Source organism: Schistocerca americana, chromosome 8 (assembly GCF_021461395.2).
Source record: "Schistocerca americana isolate TAMUIC-IGC-003095 chromosome 8, iqSchAmer2.1, whole genome shotgun sequence".
Taxonomy (NCBI): Eukaryota; Metazoa; Arthropoda; class Insecta; order Orthoptera; family Acrididae; genus Schistocerca; species Schistocerca americana.
The window spans coordinates 177355469-177376508 of NC_060126.1; the positions used below are offsets into that span (position 1 = coordinate 177355469).

The 21040-nt window shown below is 45.0% G+C and overlaps 1 protein-coding gene across 2 annotated transcripts in view; it reads right to left on the minus strand.

Moving 5' to 3' along the window:
* LOC124545201 (fatty acyl-CoA reductase 1-like) overlaps positions 1–21040 on the minus strand; it is a 269460-nt gene that overhangs the window by 105876 nt on the left and 142544 nt on the right. Inside the window, exon 3 of one of the 2 annotated variants that reach the window (XM_047124067.1) lies at positions 19476–19573. The exons of the other annotated variant lie outside the window; for it this stretch is intronic. The gene's annotated coding sequence lies outside the window, so the exon portion shown is untranslated. The remainder of the gene's footprint in view (positions 1–19475; positions 19574–21040) is intronic. 2 annotated transcript variants of the gene reach the window in all.

Consider the following 21040-nt stretch of genomic DNA (forward strand, 5'->3'; position numbering starts at 1 on the left):
GTTATTACGGCCAGTGGTGGTTGTTCTGGGTACTGATTTCTCAGGATCTATGCACCCAAATTGCGTGAAAATGTAATCACATGTCAGTTCTAGTATAATATATTTGTCCAATGAATACCCGTTTATCGTCTGCATTTCTTCTTGGTGTAGCAATTTTAATGTCCAGTAGTGTAGCATTGCTCCGTTTTATGTAAACCGACGTTACCTGTCCAAGCAGCTCTACTAAACACGTCAGGTGGCGCAAGTAGACCGCATTGCTATGCAGAGGTGTGTTGTTAACATTTATCTTCACTTGTAGTTGCGTTTGCATAAAGGTATAACACGCCGCGAAAGTAAGTGATAATGGCCCCAAAGTGCCAGATTCCTTATGAATCATGGGTAATGATAATCACTTTGCACCAAAAAGGCAATAGTGTCCGACAAATAGCAAAGAAACATGATTTCCATCAGCGTAGTTGTCAAAACCATACACCTGCATCGAGGAACAGGCTCCTGTGGAGATCGTCCTCGTGCTGGAGCACCCAGGAAAATATCAGAACGCCAGGAAAAGTATTTAGTTGTGACCAGTAAACGTACCAGATTAAAAGCTGGCCGTGAATTGACTGCTGAACTAAACTCAACGAGGGATACACCGGTGAGTGAGACAACAGTGAGAAGACGCCTGGCAGACAACAACCTCCGAGGTTATGTAGCAACAAGGAAACCACTGTTCCGACCAGTTAACAAGAAGATAAGGCTTCAGTGGGCTAAGACACACCAACATTGGACAGCGGGGAATTGCGAAAGAGTCCCATTCACTGATGAATCCAAGTTCGAAATATTTGGAAGTAAACACCGTCAACTAGTACGCCATTTACCCCATGAACGCTTGAATCCTCAGTGCGTAATTGCAACTGTAAAGCATGGAGAGGGTTCTGTGATTGTATGGGGATCCTTTGTAGCGAATAAAGTCGGAGATTAGATGGAAAAATTAACCAAAAGGATTATCATGCCATTCTCCAGCGGCATGTTAAGGTATCTGGTTTGCGTCTGATTGGGAAAGGGTTTGTCTTGCAGCAAGACAACGACCCGAAACCTACATCTCGCTTGTTTCAGAACTATGAGAAGTCTCTATAGAGGTTCGTAAAATATTGAAAAACATGGAATGGCCGCCCCAATCCCCTGATTGTAAGCAAATCGAACTGCTATGGGATGAATTGGACAACAGGATCCGAAAACGGGAAATTATGACTGTCTCACAATTGTGGGAGGTCCTGCAGCAAGAATGGAGATTAATTCCAACTGAAACCTTGGGAAAACTGACGCAGCGCATGACGAGAGTGTGCAAGACAGTGATGAAAGCAAAGTGTGTCTATTTTGAGGAATCGAAAATTTAGTTGTTACAACTTCCTGTGTATTACTTGAGTTTAATAAACATTTGGAAAACAACAAAATGCATTTTATACTGTATTTCGTTTCCGTTGTCTATAATTACTAGGTGTTTCCAAACTTATTGAGGGTAGTGTCTATCGTGCTTGGCAAAATAGTGCTATCAAAAACCGGCGCCAAAACAACGCTGGTGCACAACGGACCATGGTAACAGGGTTGAACGATGGCTGTGGAGATGTATATGGGCGAAAAGAAGTGCAAGTGTTGAGCAACTGACCGCCTAGATGAACCAAGGAGCTAACAACAGTGTCTAGTCAATGACCTTTCAGCGAACGTTGCTATGTATAGGGTTCCGCAGCAAGCAGCTTGGTTCATGCACCCATGTTGCCTATTGTTCATCAGTGACGAAGGATGGAATTTGGACGCCAGCATCGCAATTGGACGTCTACTGTGTGAGACACATGGTCATTAATATATGATCAGTAAGGGTCTCAACAGACCTCCCTCGGCCACATCCAAAGTTACTTCTACATCTGTCCACGACTCTCCATCCAAGATGACATGCTGCGTGCTCCCTACCAATAAATGTTAAATGCAGTGATAAATTTCACTTTATAGCGCACACGAGTATACTTTTAATGACCAGCGTAGGTCTGGCACTGAGTCAAATGCTCTAGAGAAATAGAGAAAACCTGCACCTATCTGACAGCCTTGATACGTGGCTGTCAGAATGCCATGTGAAAGAAGTGTGAACTGGTTTTCAAAAGGTGGATGTTTTGGACATCCATGCTGGTTGGTATGAAGGGATCATTTTGTTCGATATACCTCATTACGTTTGTGCTCAGAATTTTTAAGCTTTTGCAACGCATGTATGTCAAGGATGTCCGACGGTAGTTTTGGGGATCACTTCTGGTGTCCTTCTTGTAAACGGACTCGCATTCGGGAGGACGACGGTTCAATCCCGCGTCCGGCCATCTTGATTTAGGTTTTCTGTTATTTCGCTAAATCGCTCCAGGCAAATGCCGGGATGGTTCCTTTGAAAGGGCACGGCCGACTTTCATCTCCGTCCTTCCCTAATCCGATGAGACCGATGACCTCGCAGTCTGGCCTCCTCCTCCACAACAACCTCAACCTCTTGTAAACAGGTGTGACCAGTGATTTCTTCAAAGTCCTGGGCACGGTTGTTTGTTCGGTGCGTCTACAGTACATTACGGTTAAAACATTTATTCGGTATACAACAGAAGCCGACTGTTTTGGGAAACAATGGGAATCTCTTAACCAGCTGCATCCAACTCCCTGAGCTGACTGCGGCGAGTGCCTAAGGTCGCGAGAGTTTCTCTCGTCGCATTATCTCTGGCCGGCGCGCAGACAGGGGAAAGCTGGCTGATAGGGGACAGGTGTCGTCACCCGCCTGTCGGTATCGTCGCTAAAGTGGCTCGCGGGTATTGCGCGACGGCAGCTTACAGGGACGGCTGCGGCTGCGGCTGCGGCTGCTCCGTGCAGAGTGGCACGAGCCGGCAGGTGGACACGGCGCTAATGGCGCCTCTATCAACGACCTCCAGCAAAGGCTGATGACTGGTGCACGACCGTAGGTGACGAAATTCTGGAAGCTGACTTATGCAGTCACACACACGTCGTGGTGTTACGCCGTAAGTGTCAGATCATGGGAGTTGCAGGTATTACTTAGAACATTCAGATCACGTTGTAGCGCGTAAATTTGCACTGAAAACATTGGTAACTCCCAGTACCGTTATGAACTTAAAATTTCGCTAGTGTCCGCAAATTTGGAACTCAGAATGAATCTTCCATTCTGCAGCAGGATGTATGATACCATAAAACGTCTTGGCACGTTATAACCCTGTGCTCAACCGAAACTCCAACCAGAAACCCTGCGGATTATGTTCTTACCGACTGAGCTATCCAGGCATGATTCAAGATCGCTCGCCAACCACACGCTTCTCCAGCTAGTCCTTCCTAGAAGGGGATGACGGAATGCCTTAGTCCTTTTCAGGCATAAGGTTTACATTTTACTCATTTTTGTTTAAATATTTCAATGTTTTTTGTATTAAAATGCATGGTAACCACTGTACTTCGACTAGAGTTAGATCGGTGAATAACTTAAAGCTTAACTTATTAACTGAGTGAAATGTAACACAATTTAGTAATTAATAAATCGTGCGCAGCATATTGCGTAGATTAAAGAGAAAAAAATTAATATTGTGACAGGACTCATAAAAAAGAGAATGAACAATAAAGGTTAGCTAACTAGTGATTAGAATATGAGTTTATATACTTACACACATATACTTAGGGAACTGTTGATTCAGGTTATTTGAATGAACAGCAGAGGTGGGAGACACAATAGCTTCATTATTATATATACTTGCAGCAAAAGAGAGTTAATTACTCTATATATATATATATATATATATATATATATATATATATATATATATATATATAAACCTCATCAAGCTAACACTCACTGACTCGAAGTCAAAAGTAAAAACGTGAGAAAAATAACAGAGCCCTTTCCAATTAAGACCAGTGTCCTACAAGGTGGTGGACTGTCACCACTGCCCTTCAACCTCACCTTAGATAAGTCATTAGAGAATAGGAAAAAGAATAAGAAAACCAAAACCACTGAAAGCCTACTCGACTTAAACTGACTAAAAATGACCATTAAAGTCAGTTGATTACCTTTCGCAGACGAATGAGCGATATTTGCGGACAGTGAAATCTCAGCAATCAAAGAGACAGGAGTCCTCAAAAAATGAGATGAAAAAGCTGGCGTACAAATCTTTTTTGTAAAAATTGAATTATTTGCACTAATATTAACTTTCATAAATCGAATGCAAAATACGGACAAATCAAGAGTGTCAGTCACTTCAGGTATTTCCGTTAGGTTTTATAACCAACGGAGCTAGAAAAGAGACTCAGACAATTCGATTACAGAAACTCTATAGAGAACGCATAACATCGGCAACACGAAGTCCATCTCCATACACACATGCCTTGGATTAGAAACTACAACACGGCGATCAAACCTGGTGCGAAACTTTAATTCTCAACATAAAAGACATTCTGGAAAACATCCTTGAGGATTATGAGGAAAATTCCTCGCCCAGAAAAAAAGAAAGAACGGAGGACGGATAAAGATTGAAATCCCGCAAAGTAACAGAGAAGTTATCAAACGTGGCAGCAGACATTAGAGAACGAAGACTAAAATTTTATGGACATGTTGAAATACTCCCAACAGTGAGACTTACACACAAAATTACGATGCATATACGAAAATTAAAGAATATACCATGGAGCTAAGGAGTACAAACGACCTCAATAGAGCTCAGAAAGGGCCAGTGGAAGTAATAGACAGGAAACAGTTCAGTGAGAAGGTAAACTGTTGGGAAAAACGGAGAGAGGATGACAGCCATATGAACGATCAGGAAGATTAATCTACAAGCACTGCGTTATCCAACAAGGTCCGTGTGCGAGCGTGTCGTTGTTTGGCTTTAGTTCCTGACAACCGTGTGGTGAGTTATGGCAACGCCATTCGTTATTGGGTCCATGGCAGGTGCGATGTCTGGAAATATCTTGGTGTTATGAGCTACTGCGCGAGCTGGCTTTATGTATTTAAACTAAGTTCATCACTTCACCGGTGGTCTGGTCGTTAGCATCCATGTCCGGATGGTTTGTTAGTGCGTCGTCATTAGCTTCCACCTGCAGTCGAATTCGACTGTCATAAGAAGTAGTTTACGCTTGATAAGTCATTTTGCATTCCGTCTAGAACCCAGTACGAACTTCATGTCAGTTGTATGAAGCTATAGCTGCACTGTACAATGCTCAATAACGAAGACTAGTGAAAGAATCTCAATGGAGTGCGCAGATTTTCCTTGCAAATAGGGTATAGTACGGTAGAGGACCGTTTGTAGTACGCGCCTGTTACAGACGTTCCCCCGGGCAAAATGTTTTGCATCTGAAAAAAGAAGGCCCGACATGCCTGAAACTGGTGTCCTCGTTTTGCACGACAATGCACGACCGCATATTGCCCTACTAGTGATACAAATGATCCATATATATGTATGGAATAATCTTCCTGATATGAGCCCAACTGAATCTGATTTGTTTCCAGAATTAAAGGAACAACTCCGTGGAAAACGTTTTGATACAATTGATGAAGCTTCCAGTGAGGTGATCCGAGTAATCAGACAGCTCAACACTGTAGGTGCCCTATCCAGAATAAAGAAGTTGCCAACAAACAAATCAGTAACAGCTTGCATTGGACGTGCTTGGGAATTGTCCTGCAAAATGATGGTCAGGTTCTGCAGAAAGTGTCATCACTTTTAAGCTGGTCGTAGGTTGTGTTCCAAAAATAAACAGCATAGAGGCCGAAGTTATGACACTTCCTGTAGGACATGACCATCATTTTGCAGGACAACGCTCAAGCACATACAGTGCAAGCTGTTACTGACAGGGCTGGCAAGTGCTATACCACCTACTGCACTCCACTGACTTAATTCCTCGTGAGTTCAACCCGATTTCTAAACTGAAGGAAACACTTCACGGCATTCGCTTCAGAACTGCTACAAATTCGTCGGGCAATAGACCGCGCCTTCAGTCTGGAACCGCGGGACCGCTACGGTCGCATGTTCGAATTCTGCCTCGGGCATGGATGTGTGTGATGTCCTTAGGTTAGTTAGGTTTAAGTAGTTCTAAGTTCTAGGGGACTCATGACCTCAGATGTTAAGTCCCATAGTGTTCAGAGCCATTTGAACCATTTAATAGACCGCTCTACTCGAACTGTCAACACAACTGGCACTGCTAAGAGTATCCTACGACTTCCACATCGCTGGCAACGGATTATACACAATGCTGGTGACTACTTTGAAGGTCAGTAAAATTCTGAAACACGTATCTATTTTGTACGAGCTGTAAATAAATAGATATCACTATTAAAGTTCCAACGCTAGTATAAAATAAATTAATTTCTTCAATATTATCGTGCAGTGTGCAGTAATACCTGTTGAGATATGAGCTGTTTTATTTGTCATGAGTGACGGGTAGTATTCGGTGATACAGGCCATGTTACTTTTGCCAAGTCCGAATGGTTGTGATATGCAGGCCACTGATGATGATGCAAATGGTTCAAATGGCTCTGAGCACTACACGACTTAACTTCTGAGGTCATCAGTCGCCTGTCTAGAACTTAGAACTAATTAAACCTAAGGACATCACACACATCTATGCCCGAGGTAGGATTCGAACTTGCGACCGTAGCGGTCGCTCGGTTCCAGACTGTAGCGCCTAGAACCGCACGGCCACTCCGGCCGGCCGATGATGGTGCAGATACCAGCCACAGCAGTGCAGCGCTCTACTACATCGGTCAGTTGAGGTTGTGCAGCTCATACGTTAGCAGAACAAGATAGTGGTTCCATGCTGTGTGAACAAACTGTACTGCAAACACTGTAATGGAGGTCTACTATTCCGCTAGAGAAATGAGAGACTCGGTAGTATTGGTTAGTCGATGGCACTAATCGCCACGTCCATAATCTGTACGAGTCCGTAGCGCGCCATTTCATCTGCAAGAATGTGCAGCCGCCTGTTCCAGACAGTGGATCATTCACGAAGGGCCACGGTAAGTCTCGCATAGTTCGCACGATGGAGATGGAGGAACACGAATTGTGACATTTAGATGATTCTGAAACAAGTGTCTGTGGAACTGGCGTTACTGTTTAAGTATCGAACATAGTCTTCCGTAACTACTCGAGTAGTTACTTTAACTCTATCGTCAGCAACGTGTGCATGCTCTGGCCAGCAGACCATCATGTCCGATTACAGTTCTGGCAATGAATTCTACAACAGATTGATGAAAATACGCAGTTCACAGCCTACATTTTATTCGCATATGAGGACGGATTTATATGAGATGGCATAACAAATTACCACAACACGCACGTGTGGGTGTTGCAACTCCCCGAGCAGTTGCGGATACGATGCTTGAGAATAGCTTCAGTGTCAGTGTGTAAGTAGGCTGTTTAGGTTTTTATGTTGTTAACGCCATGTAGCGCTCTATATGAAAATCACTGACTGTGCTGTGTGCAGTCTGTGGCTGGTTTGCATTGTTGTTTGCTATAGTAGTGTTGGGCAGCTGGATGTTAACAGCGCGTAGCGTTGCCCAGTTGGAGGTGAGCCGCCAGCAGTGGTGGATGTGGGGGGAGAGAGAGATGGCGGAGTTTTGAGAGCGGATGATCTGGACATGTGTCCATCAGAGACAGTAATTTTGTAAGACTGGAAGTCATGAACTTATATATATATATATATATATATATATATATATATATATATATATATAACTTTTGAACACTATTAAGGTAAATACATTGTTTGTTCTCTATCAAAATCTTTCATTTGCTAACTATGCCTATCAGTAGTTAGTGTCTTCAGTAGTTAGAATCTTTTATTTAGCTGGCAGTATTGGCGCTCGCTGTATTGCAGTAGTTCGAGTAACCAAGATTTTTGTGAGGTAAGTGATTTGTGAAACGTATAGGTTAATGTTAGTCATGGCCATTCTTTTGTAGGGATAACTGACCGCGGGACCGCTACGGTCGCAGGTTCGAATCCTGCCCCGGGCATGGATGTGTGTGATGTCTTTAGGTTAGTTAGGTTTAAGTAGTTCTAAGTTCTAGGGGACTGATGACGTCAGATGTTGAGTCCCATAGTGCTCAGAGCCATTTGAACCATTTTTTTGATTACTGAAAGTCAGATTGCGTTTCGCTAAAAATATTGTGTGTCGCTTTAGTGAATGTCTAAGTACGTTCAGTTTTGCTCAGATGTTTGAAAATCAAATAACATAAGATGTTTATCAGCACAGTAATTCATTAATTTTTCTAAGGGGACGTTACAAGTGTATGGGTAGGAATTTTCGGTGACGGATTTGAGGTATCTGCACGGAGGGGCACCGTCCCGTGCGACAATACCTCACCTCAACGTTTCATGAGCAATGAATTGGTCGAGGAGCTGCGGTAGAAAGGCCTTCCCGTTCAATCTGAATCCGTTGGATTTGTGGCTATGGGGACATTTGTAGGCGCAAGCGTATCCCCAATCCATCGACTATGTGCAGTCTGACTGGAGTCACATATATTTGAAAGAATCAATGATTCACTGCGAAGAGCTGAAGGATGTGTCTGGATGAGTGTTAACTACTTGCGGCACTGCCTATAGTGTCTCCTTCTCCGTAACATTATACGTAAAAATTAAAGGAGGATCATTGCTGTAAACTGCAGCGGGAAATTAAGTGGAATCAGCGGCGACGAGCGAAAATGTGTACCGGACCAAGATTCGAACCCGAGATCTCCTGCTTATTAGGTGGGTGCGGTAACCACTGCACCATCCGGGACACAGTGTTATTGTAATTGCACGGACTACCTCGGCACGCGTCACGGCCAATCCATTCTCCCATCGAGGGCCACCTACCCTCAGTCCCTGTCCATTATACTCCGTTCGCTACTCAGAGGTTCCCACAGGAGGTCGAACTTAGGTAGAAAAACAGTTGGGAACGACAGGACGGATGGGCCCATATCTCAAGAGGTATTGGTGTCTGGAACACATAATTACAGAAACATTTCTTGTGGTTTTGACTAGTACTGCATCTCGTAGCTTTATTTTGTGTCGCACTGTACCTTAGGTGAAGGAACGTACTCTACTATGAAGATGGCTCAACGTGTGGCGTGTGTTAGACATTCTACACAGGGTGTTACAAAAAGGTACGGCCAAACTTTCAGGAAACATTCCTCACACACAAAGAAAGAAAATATGTTATGTGGACATGTGTCCGGAAACGCTTACTTTCCATGTTAGAGCTCATTTTGTTACTTCAAATCACATTAATCATGGAATGGAAACAGACAGCAACAGAACGTACCAGCGTGACTGCAAACACTTTGTTACAGGAAATGTTCAAAATGTCTTCCGTTAGCGAGGATACATGCATCAACCCTCCGTCGCATGGAATCCCTGATGCGCTGATGCAGCCCTGGAGAATGGCGTATTGTATCACAACCGTCCACAATACGAGCACGAAGAGTCTCTACATTTGGTACCTGGGTTGCGTAGACAAGAGCTTTCAAATGCCCCCATAAATGAAAGTCAAGAGGGTTGAGGTCAGGAGAGCGTGGAGGCCATGGAATTGGTCTGCCTCTACCAATCCATCGGTCACCGAATCTGTTTTGAGAAGCGTACGAACACTTCGACTGAAATGTGCAGGAGCTCCATCGTCCATGAACCCCATGTTGTGTCGTACTTGTAAAGGCAGATGTTCTAGCAGCACAGGTAGAGTATCCCGTATGAAATCATGATAACGTGCTCCATTCAGCGTAAGTGGAAGAACATGGGGCCCAATCAAGACATCACCAACAATGCTTGCCCAAACGTTCACAGAAAATCTGTGTTGATGCCGTGATTGCACAATTGCGTGCGGATTCTCGTCAGCCCACACATGTTGATTGTGAAAATTTACAATTTGATCACGTTCGAATGAAGCCTCATCCGTAAAGAGAACATTTGCACTGAAATGAGGATTGACACATTGCTGGATGAACCATTCGCAGAAGTCTACCCGTGGATGCCAATCAGCTGCTGATAGTGCCTGCACACGCTGTACATGGTACGGAAACAACTGGTTCTCCCGTAGCACTCTCCATACAGTGACGTGGTCAACGTTACCTTGTACAGCAGCAATTTCTCTGACACTGACATTAGGGTTATCGTCAACTGCACGAAGAATTGCCTCGTCCATTGCAGGTGTCCTCGTCGTTCTAGGTCTTCCTCAGTCGTGAGTCATAGGCTGGAATGTTCCGTGCTCCCTAAGACGCCGATCAATTGCTTCGAACGTCTTCCTGTCGGGACACCATCGTTCCGGAAATGTCTCGATACAAACGGACCGCGCCACGGCTATTGCCCTGTGCTAATCCATACATCAAATGGGCATCTGCCAACTCCGCATTTGTAAACATTGCACTGACTGCAAAACCACGTTCGTGATGAACACTAACCTGTTGATGCTACGTACTGATGTGCTTGATGCTAGTACTGTAGAGCAATGAGTCGCATGTCAACACAAGCACCGAAGTCAACATTACCTTCCTTCAATTGGGCCAACTGGAGGTGAAACGAGGAAGTACAGTACATACTGACGAAACTAAAATGAGCTTTAACATGGAAATTAAGCGTTTCCGGACACATGTCCACATAACATCTTTTCTTTATTTGTGTGTGAGGAATGTTTCCTGAAAGTTTGGCCGCCCCTTTTTGTAACACCCTGTATATAGATGACGTGTGCAAGGGGTTGATAGCAATAAATTGAACGGAACAGAAATTGAATTAGCGGAGTCTACAGCGAAACTATGTACACGTGAAAATGTTTCATTTAAAGCTAAACTACTACTACAGCCTGTGTTTTGTATTGTTGCGTGGCCTGCTTACACCTGTTAGTCACGCCTTGGCTGCCAGCGTCGGCAGCAAGGAAGTGCCTTTTCACCGCATCAGGGACCTTGAGAAGCTGCAGAATGCACAAGTGTTCTCCAGGCATCAGCAAGGCCGCCGTTTCTCGTGACAACAGCACGTTCTTTGCATCAAAAAGCCGTACAGTCTCGTGTTACGAGTACTCTAATATCGCTATGAATAATGTCCATGTGTTATTCACTAAACAGAAACGGACCTAAACGGAGATCACGTGACGAAAATAAATACGATATGCATAAACAAAGGGAACTCATTTCCCTGCAGTGAAAATAGCGGAACAGACTTCTGACGATTCACTGACGGATGTGAAACATGCCAGCGTAACCGTAGAGATGAAACATGTGGTAATTAGTGATAATTATGGACGAACATTTTCTCAAAAGCTAGTCATGTGTTTAGCTGCTTCCTTCTCTTCTTCTTCTCCTTCTTCTACTTCTCTTTCAAGTAATTTGTGCCCATATGAGTCATTTCAGCCTCCTAGGTTTCTATATGTTTTCTCAATCTTCTAATAACTTTCTGCTCACTGGCTTACAGTCGTCAACTCTTTTCATTATTCTGCTATTTCCCATCCCGATTACATGCTCCTTTCGCTTTTCCGTACTTTGTCATTGGCATTAAAATTATTAAGATCTCCTCTGACAACACAGAGGTATCTTACGGAGTGCATATTTAACTGCGAAAATTCTGTGGATGTCGAAGTTTCCTCACAGTGCTTTAGAACGAGGAGCTTGTAAATATTGCTTGAATGTGCGAGACAAGAAGATGGGCAAATAGCAAGCATATCTAACGTTTGAATGAGTCATATGCCAACAGTAAATGATGCATTTACAGCCTACCCAATCGAAACTGTGAGCCTGACGATGAACAGGGTAAATTATAACTTAACATCCCTTCGACTTAGGGGTAATTAGAATCGAAACACAATCGCGCGTAGGACAAGGATGAGAAAGGACTACCAGAGCATCGTTTTCAAATGAATCAACCTCGCATTTGCAATAATCTCTTTCCTAGCGTGGAATCTGATGTACGCCGCTACCGTTTTCCTCAGCTGAAAAATTTATTTTACTGTGTCTTTCTGAAAGATTCATCATCTAGTTTCGCAAGATTATGTCTTCTATTCGAATGAAGACAGAAACTTGAAGTAAATTATAAGTTAGACATAGGACTATAAAGTTTTTATTATCTAAAGAACCATCCGATAGTACAAGATAATAACCTTTTAAATGCATGGACATTCAGCCTTGGAGTACTTTTTCAGTTGCCGCTGGGATCAAACTTCTCATTACCCTTTCCCAAATGTTGAATGAGGGCTCCACCGTACAACCGAAAAACATGTGCGTGGTAGCCAAACTCGTCCCACGTATCTGGAGTTACTGTAGTTACTGATCTTGGTGTGCGGAGCTACACTACAGCCAAAGTTGTTACAAGGATAGCTACATAAACGAAGTTTTTTCACAAACACAAAACAAAATCAGATAGCATAAGATCAGGCAAAATTGTTGGCCTATGGCATTACGCTCCTTGCCCTGCAAGAGGTGCAATGGAGTATCCTCTATTAAATCACAATTCACAATTTTACCTGTTGAAACTGAGAACGAAAAACACCTGATATTGTGTTACCATCACATCTCTGAGCAATGGGCGAACGAGCCGGCTAGCTGCAGCACGGATAAGTCTGCTAGCAACCACATGAACTGGCGACTTACAACTGGCGCCAAGATGGAGTTTTACTTTCGTTGCTTAAGTTAAAATTCACCTCAAGTTACTACCTTCAATCACGAATCCTTTTGAAACAACCAGACTTTCAAACTTGGTTGCCGTATGCTATTCCTGTCACCACAGTAGAGGAATAAGCTAAGAGAAAGAAATTGAGAGCGCCATCTGTCTGAGAATTACGTAAACTTTGTTTTGCGTCTTATAGTATCCGAGGTGTTCCTGTATCACGTTTTCTCAGTCGGAAATTGGGGAACAGCCCAGATTTTCCCTTAACGAGGAGGAAAACTGCCTAAACGCCACGTTTTGGGTCAAATGACATCATGTGGTTCCACAGGCCTTTTCAAGTTTCAAACATCTAAGACGTATATATGCTGACTGAAGTGACAAATGAAAATTTGTACTAAGGCTGGGATTCGAACCTGAGTCTCCTGTTCACTAGGCACATGCAACAATGGCATAGTGGCTTTGCATAACTGAACGGATTACCCTAGCACGTCTGCCTCCCTCAATCCAAATTCCAATTAGCACCCCACTTGGTATTCCCCCAAACTCGAATAGCATTGCAGAGACTCTCCAACTGTGTTGGAATAGCACCTCAACATGGAACGAAACGGGGACCCTGCCTGAGTCCCAGGAACAAACGCTTTAATCAAATGACACTGTGCGGTTCCAGAAATCTCTGAAGTTTCAAAAATCTGACTGAAGCGGCGAATGAAAATTTGCACCAAGGCCAGGTTTCGAACCGGGCTCTCCAGCTCTCTATGGAACCACATCGTTTCATTTGATTAAGGCATCTGTGTCTTAAGCGGGAGTCCGCGTCTCGTTCGATGCTGAGATGCTATTCCAATACAGGAAAAGCCTCTGCAATGCAGTTCAAGTTTATGTGGAATACAAAGTCTTATGGGACTTAACTGCTAAGGTCATCAGTTCCTAAGCTTACACGCTACTTAGCCTAAATTATCCTAAGGACAAACACTCACACCCATGCCCGAGGAAGGACTCCCTGCCGCCGTTGGATAAGCAGCTGCAGCAGCAAGTCGTATACTCCTAGCTCACTCATTTGTTACATAGTTTAATTCTTAATTTCTTTGCGTGTTTTTGCTACTTGCATTGTTTAATTCATAAATTTTGGGCGTATTATAGTATTTGAGAGTTGTAGCATCGCGTTTTAGTACCTGAATAGTGTAAATTCGCGTAGTCGTTTGTCTTCTGTTTTTGTTTTGAACGGCCAGTGTCGGTTGGTCACGGTCAGTGTGCTCCCTGCCGCCGTTGGATAAGCAGCTGCTGCAGCAAGTCGTATACTCCTAGCTCACTCATTTGTTACATAGTTTAATTCTTAATTTCTTTGCGTGTTTTTGGTACTTGCATTGTTTAATTCATAAATTTCTGGCGTATTATAGTATTTGAGAGTTGTAGCATCGCGTTTTAGTACCTGAATAGTGTAAAATCGCGTAGTCTCCTTCCGCCGCCGAGCAGTGTGTCAGCAGTGCGCAAGTAGCAGCATACTGCATTTACTAGGCAATCTTGTATTTTAATAACCGTTAAATTTTGTGTCGATTTTTGCGCTCTCTGTAGATTAGTTCAGACGTTCTTTGCACAACAGTTCTTAGCATGGATAGGGACTGCAACTGCTGTGTTCGGATGCAGGCTGAGTTGGCATCCCTTCGCTCCCAGCTTCAGGCAGTGTTGGCTTCGGTCACACAGCTTGAGGCTGTTGCCAATGGGCATCACTGTGGGGGTCCGGATGGGGGTTTGTCGGGGACGGCCAGCTCGTCCCACGCATCCCCCGATCGGACTACGACTGTGGTTGCCCGGGATACTGCCCGCATTGAGGCTGATCCCTCACTTGTGGTAGAGTGGGAGGTCGTCTCAAGGTGTGGCAGGGGGCGAAAGACATTCCGGAGGGCTGAACGGAAGGCCTCTCCAGTTTGTCTGACGAACCGGTTTCAGGCTCTGTCTCAGGCTGATACTGATCTTCGGCCTGACATGGCTGCTTGTCCTGTTCCAGAGGTTGCCCCTCAGTCTGCAAGATCCGGGCGGTCGCAGAGGGTGGGCTTACTGGTAGTTGGGAGCTCCAACGTCAGGCGCGTAATGGGGCCCCTTAGGGATATGGCAGCAAGAGAGGGGAATAAAACCAATGTGCACTCCGTGTGCATACCGGAGGGAGTCATCCCAGATGTGGAAAGGGTCCTTCCGGATGCCATGAAGGGTACAGGGTGCACCTATCTGCAGGTGGTCGCTCATGTCGGCACCAATGATGTGTGTGATGTGTGTCGCTATGGATCGGAGGAAATCCTGTCTGGTTTCCGGCGGCTATCTGATTTGGTGAAGACTGCCAGTCTCGCTAGCGGGATGAAAGCAGAGCTCACCATCTGCAGCATCGTCGACAGGACTGACTGCGGACCTTTGGTACAGAGCCGAGTGGAGGGTCTGAATCAGAGGCTGAGACGGTTCTGCGACCGTGTGGGCTGCAGATTCCTCGACTTGCGCCATAGGGTGGTGGGGTTTCGGGTTCCGCTGGATAGGTCAGGAGTCCACTACACGCAACAAGCGGCTGCACGGGTAGCAGGGGTTGTGTGGCGTGGGCTGGGCGGTTTTTTTAGGTTAGATGGCCTTGGGCAAGTACAGAAAGGGCAACAGCCTCAACGGGTGCGGGGCAAAGTCAGGACATGCGGGGACCAAGCAGCAATCGGTATTGTAATTGTAAACTGTCGAAGCTGCGTTGGTAAAGTACCGGAACTTCAAGCGCTGATAGAAAGCACCGAAGCTGAAATCGTTATAAGCACAGAAAGATAAATTCTGCCGAAATTTTTACAAAGGTACAGACAGTGTTTAGAATGGATAGATTGCATGCAACCGGTGGTGGAGTGTTCGTCGCTGTTAGTAGAAGTTTATTCTGTAGTGAAGTGGAAGTGGATAGTTCCTGTGAATTATTATGGGTGGAGGTTACACTCAACAACCGAGCTAGGTTAATTATTGGCTCCTTTTACCGACCTCCCGACTCAGCAGCATTAGTGGCAGAACAACTGAGAGAAAATTTGGAATACATTTCACATAAATTTTCTCAGCATGTTATAGTCTTAGGTGGAGATTTCAATTTACTACATATAGACTGGGACACTCAGATGTTTAGGACGGGTGGTAGGGACAGAGCATCGAGTGACATTATACTGAGTGCACATCCGAAAATTACCTCGAGCAATTAAACAGAGAACCGACTCGTGGAGATAACATCTTGGACCTACTGATAATAAACAGACCTGAACTTTTCGACTCTGTAAGTGCAGAACAGGGAATCAGTGATCATAAGGCCGTTGCAGCATCCCTGAATATTGAAGTTAATAGGAATATAAAAAAAGGGAGGAAGGTTTATCTGTTTAGCAAGAGTAATAGAAGGCAGATTTCAGACTACCTAACAGATCAAAACGAAAATTTCTGTTCCGACACTGACAATGTTGAGTGTTTATGGAAAAAGTTCAAGGCAATCGTAAAATGCGCTTTAGACAGGTACGTGCCGAGTAAAACTGTGAGGGACGGGAAAAACCCACCGTGGTACAACAACAAAGTTAGGAAACTACTGCGAAAGCAAAGAGAGCTTCACTCCAAGTTTAAACGCAGCCAAAAACTCTCAGACAAACAGAAGCTAAACGATGTCAAAGTTAGCGTAAGGAGGGCTATGCGTGAAGCGTTCAGTGAATTCGAAAGTAAAATTCTATGTACCGACTTGACAGAAAATCCTAGGAAGTTCTGGTCTTACGTTAAATCAGTAAGTGGCTCGAAACAGCATATCCAGACACTCCGGGATGATGATGGCATAGAAACAGAGGATGACACGCGTAAAGCTGAAATACTAAATACCTTTTTCCAAAGCTGTTTCACAGAGGAAAACCGCACTGCAGTTCCTTCTCTAAATCCTCGCACAAACGAAAAAATGGCTGACATCGAAATAAGTGTCCAAGGAATAGAAAAGCAACTGGAATCACTCAACAGAGGAAAGTCCACTGGACCTGACGAGATACCAATTCGATTCTACGCAGAGTACGCGAAAGAACTTGCCCCCCTTCTAACAGCCGTGTACCGCAAGTCTCTAGAGGAACGGAAGGTTCCAAATGATTGGAAAAAAGCACAGGTAGTCCCAGTCTTCAAGAAGGGTCGTCGAGCAGATGCGCAAAACTATAGACCTATATCTCTGACGTCGATCTGTTGTAGAATTTTAGAACATGTTTTTTGCTCGAGTATCATGTCGTTTTTGGAAACCCAGAATCTACTATGTAGAAATCAACATGGATTCCGGAAACAGCGATCGTGTGAGACCCAACTCGCTTTATTTGTTCATGAGACCCAGAAAATTAGATACAGGCTCTCAGGTAGGTGCTATTTTCCTTGAATTCCGGAAGTCGTTCGATACAGTTCCGAACTGTCGCCCGATAAACAAAGTAAGAGCCTACGGAATATCAGACCAGCTGTGTGGCTGGATTTAAGAGTTTTTAGCAAACAGAACACAGCATGTTGTTCTCAATGGAGAGATTGTAGAATGGAGAGACGTCTACAGACGTTAAGGTAACCTCTGGCGTGCCACAGGGGAGTGTTATGGGACCATTGCTTTTCACAATATATATAAATGACCTAGTAAATAGTGTCGGAAGTTCCATGCGGCTTTTCGCGGATGATGCTCTGTAGTATACAGAGAAGTTGCAGCATTAGAAAATTGTAGCGAAATGCAGGAAGATCTGCAGCGGATAGGCACTTGGTGCAGGGAGTGGCAACTGACTCTTAACATAGACAGATGTAGTGTATTGCGAATACATAGAAAGAAGGATCCTTTATTGTATGATTATATGATAGCGGAACAAACACTGGTATCAGTTAATTCTGTAAAATATCTGGGAGTGTGCGTGCGGAACGATTTGAAGTGGAATGATCATATAAAATTAATTGTTGGTAAGGCGGGTACCAGGTTGAGATTCATTGGGAGAGTCCTTAGAAAATGTAGTCCATCAACAAAGGAGGTGGCTTACAAAACACTCGTTCGATATATACTTGAGTATTGCTCATCAGTGTGGGATCTGTACCAGATCGGATTGGCGGAGGAGATAGAGAAGATCCAAAGAAGAGCGGCGCGTTTCGTCACAGGGTTATTTGGTAACCGTGATAGCGTTACGGAGATGTTTAACAAACTCAAGTGGCAGACTCTGCAAGAGAGGCGCTCTGCATCGCGGTGTAGCTTGTTCGCCATGTTTCGAGAGGGTGCATTTCTGGATGAGGTATCGAATATATTGCTTCCCCCTACTTATACCTCCCGAGGAGAACGCGAATGTAAAATTAGAGAGATCAGAGCGCGCACGGAGGCTTTCCGGCAGTCGTTCTTCCCGCGAACCATACGCGACTGGAACAGGAAAGGGAGGTAATGACAGTGGCACGTAAAGTGCCCTCCGCCACACACCGTTGGGTGGCTTGCGGAGTATAAATGTAGATGTAGAACCTCCACCCAGACGACCCGCACCGTCCATGACCGCAGCGCCCCAGACCGCTCGGCTAATCCCGCGTGGCACTGTGTCAGGGTGACGTAGTGGTTAGCACGTCTGCATAGTGAGCGGGAGACACGGTTCGAATTTTCATTCGTCGCTTCAGTCTGCATATGTACATGTTACTTAGAGTCACACTCATACGGACGAAAGCCTTGTGTGCAATTTGTTTGTGAATCGTATAAACTTTGGTCTGTGGGTTATCGTGTTTTAACTGGGCTCCAGCAAAGGCTTTATCTAAAGGACCTTGGAAAACTGTTCCGCCACGCGGGGTAGCCGTGCGGTCTGAGGCACCTTGTCACGGTCCGCGCGGCTGCCACCGTCTGAGGTTCGAGTCCTCCCTCGGGCATGGGTGTGTGTGTTGTCCTTAGCGCAAGTTAGTTTAAGTTAGACTAAGTAGTGCGTAAGCTTTGGGACCGATGACCTCAGCAGTTTGGCCCCATAAGACCTTACCACAACTTTCCAAATTTTTTTCAAAACTGTCTATAAACAAAGGCCCTCAGTCTGCCGCTCGGACTAGAACCAGACCTCGTTCACCTGCTTGTCTCGAAAGCTAACGCTCTAATCTGTAAGCTATACAAGCGGAACACAGCATTTTCGGCAACCCGTTTACGAAAAGCACGACAAACTTCCCTATCTCTAAGACCTCTCTGGGAATTTAACCCCGCTCCTGGTGCATGCAATCTGTGCGTCTCACAAAGTGCAAATGAAGACGCAGTTCAAACACTTGTTAAATCAGGGTATTCGCAAACCAAATGAAAGTGAAGAACTGATAATGGGTGATAATTTACAATCAATAATTTACTTTCGGGTGATATGTAAGGACCAGAGACACACCAGGTACCAAATAGTTTTGGAAAGCAACAAAAATCATCAAGAATGAGATTTTCACTCTGCAGCGGAGTGTGCGCTGATATGAAACTTCCTGGCAGATTAAAATTGTGTGCCGGACCGAGACTCGAAGCCGGGACCTTTGCCTTTTGCGGGCAAGTGCTCTACCAACTGAACTACCCAAGCACGACTCACGTCCCGTCCTCACAGCTCCACTTCCACCAGTACCTCGTCTCGTACATTCCAAACTTTATAGAAGCTCTCCTGCGAACGTTGCTCAACTAGCACTCCTGAAAGAAAGGATATTGCGGAGACATGGCTTAGCCACAGCCTGGGGGATGTTTCCAGAATGAGATTTTCGCTCTGCAGCGGAGTGTGCGCAGATTAAAAATTGTCAAATATACCAGCCGTGCAGTTTTCTCAGTGTTAGCAATGCGCGGTAAAGGTTGTACACTTGAATACCGTTTCGCAGACGAACATGTGAAGACCATGAGTAGTGGTGTGTAGTTTACTTACAAGAAACGGTCCGCTGTGATGCTGGAGCAGCACCGCTAGGACGACTAGGCACTGGCGAGACGAGAGGTTTGCTGCTAGCTGCGATTCCGGGAGCGCCTCTGCAAAGAGAGCGAACGGTTACGGCAGAAGTGAGCGTCGACGCGTGGCTGCGTGCACCAAGCCACGCGTCCCACACTGCACTACTCAGGGCAGCGGTGAGCTCTGAGGAGGCTGGCCCACGTCATTAGGCGCGGAGCACAGCCTCATTTCGGAACGGAGTAGTGAGGCATTGAGAGCATGATTAAGGAACCACTCTGGTATTCGCCATCAGTGATTCAAATGGTTCAAATGGCTCTGAGTACTATGGGACTTAACATCTATGGTCATCAGTCCCCTAGAACTTAGAACTACTTAAACCTAACTAACCAAAGGACATCACACAACACCCAGTCATCACGCATCAGTGATTAACACTAATCATACAATGTAGGCTTTCACGGCCGGTGTTGTCTTCAGATGAAACTTCTGGGCTGAGAGTCCGTGGTCGATGTATAAAATTTCCACCTAACGTTTCATCTCCATCTGCGGTAGACATCTTCTGCAGTAGCCGGACGACCTCAAAAGATGTCTCCCGCAGATGGAGACGAAACATTAGGTGTAAATTTTACACATCGACCACGGCCTCTTAGCCCGGAAGCTTCAACTGAAGAGTGATTAACACTGATAAGCCAGAAAATTATGATCACTGCGCACCGCGACGTTGGATGTTCCCTGGTGGTGCTTTGGGCACGTGACGCACTGACAAAAATATGTAAGTGGATCAGACACGGACGGGGTATCACCCTTGTGAAGATATGGAATTTAAGTCGAGATATGCAATGAGATAGGCGACGTTGACAAAAGGCAGATTATTATTACTCACAGTCTGTGAACGAGTATCTCGAAAACGATGAAGCTGGTCGAATGTTCACGTGCTACTGTCGTGAGCATCTATGGAGAGAGGTAGAAGGACTGAGAAGCTACAACTAGGCGTTAAATGGTTGGACGTCCACAACTTTTCATAGAACGTGGGGTTCGGAGGCTCGTCTGCTCTGGAAAGTAGGGTAGATTGTAATGTGTGGCATCTCTGCCGAAAGAGCACAATGATGATGCATGCACAAGTGTTTCGGAGAACACACCCTTCAGCGTACATTGTTGAACATGGAGTTCCGCAGCAGACCATCCCTGACATGTTCACCTGTTGACCCAACGACATCGACAGTTGCGATTGCATTGGGCACGGGACCATCGGGATTCGACCGTCGATCAGTGGTAACGCGTCGACTCTCCGACTGAATGACATTTTTCCTACACTAGATCGCTGGTCGTCTCCATAAACGTCGTTATCGAGGTGAACGGCGGCTCGAAACGTCCAGCATGCCACGAACGTAGGATGACAGGAGCAAATGCTATGGGAGACATTCACCTGCGCTTGGATGGAACCTGAGATAGTAATCGAAGACACACTGATAGCTGTGAGCCACCTGCATCCTTTCATGCTTGATGTCTTCCCCGTCAGCGATGCAACACATAAGCAGTATAATTTA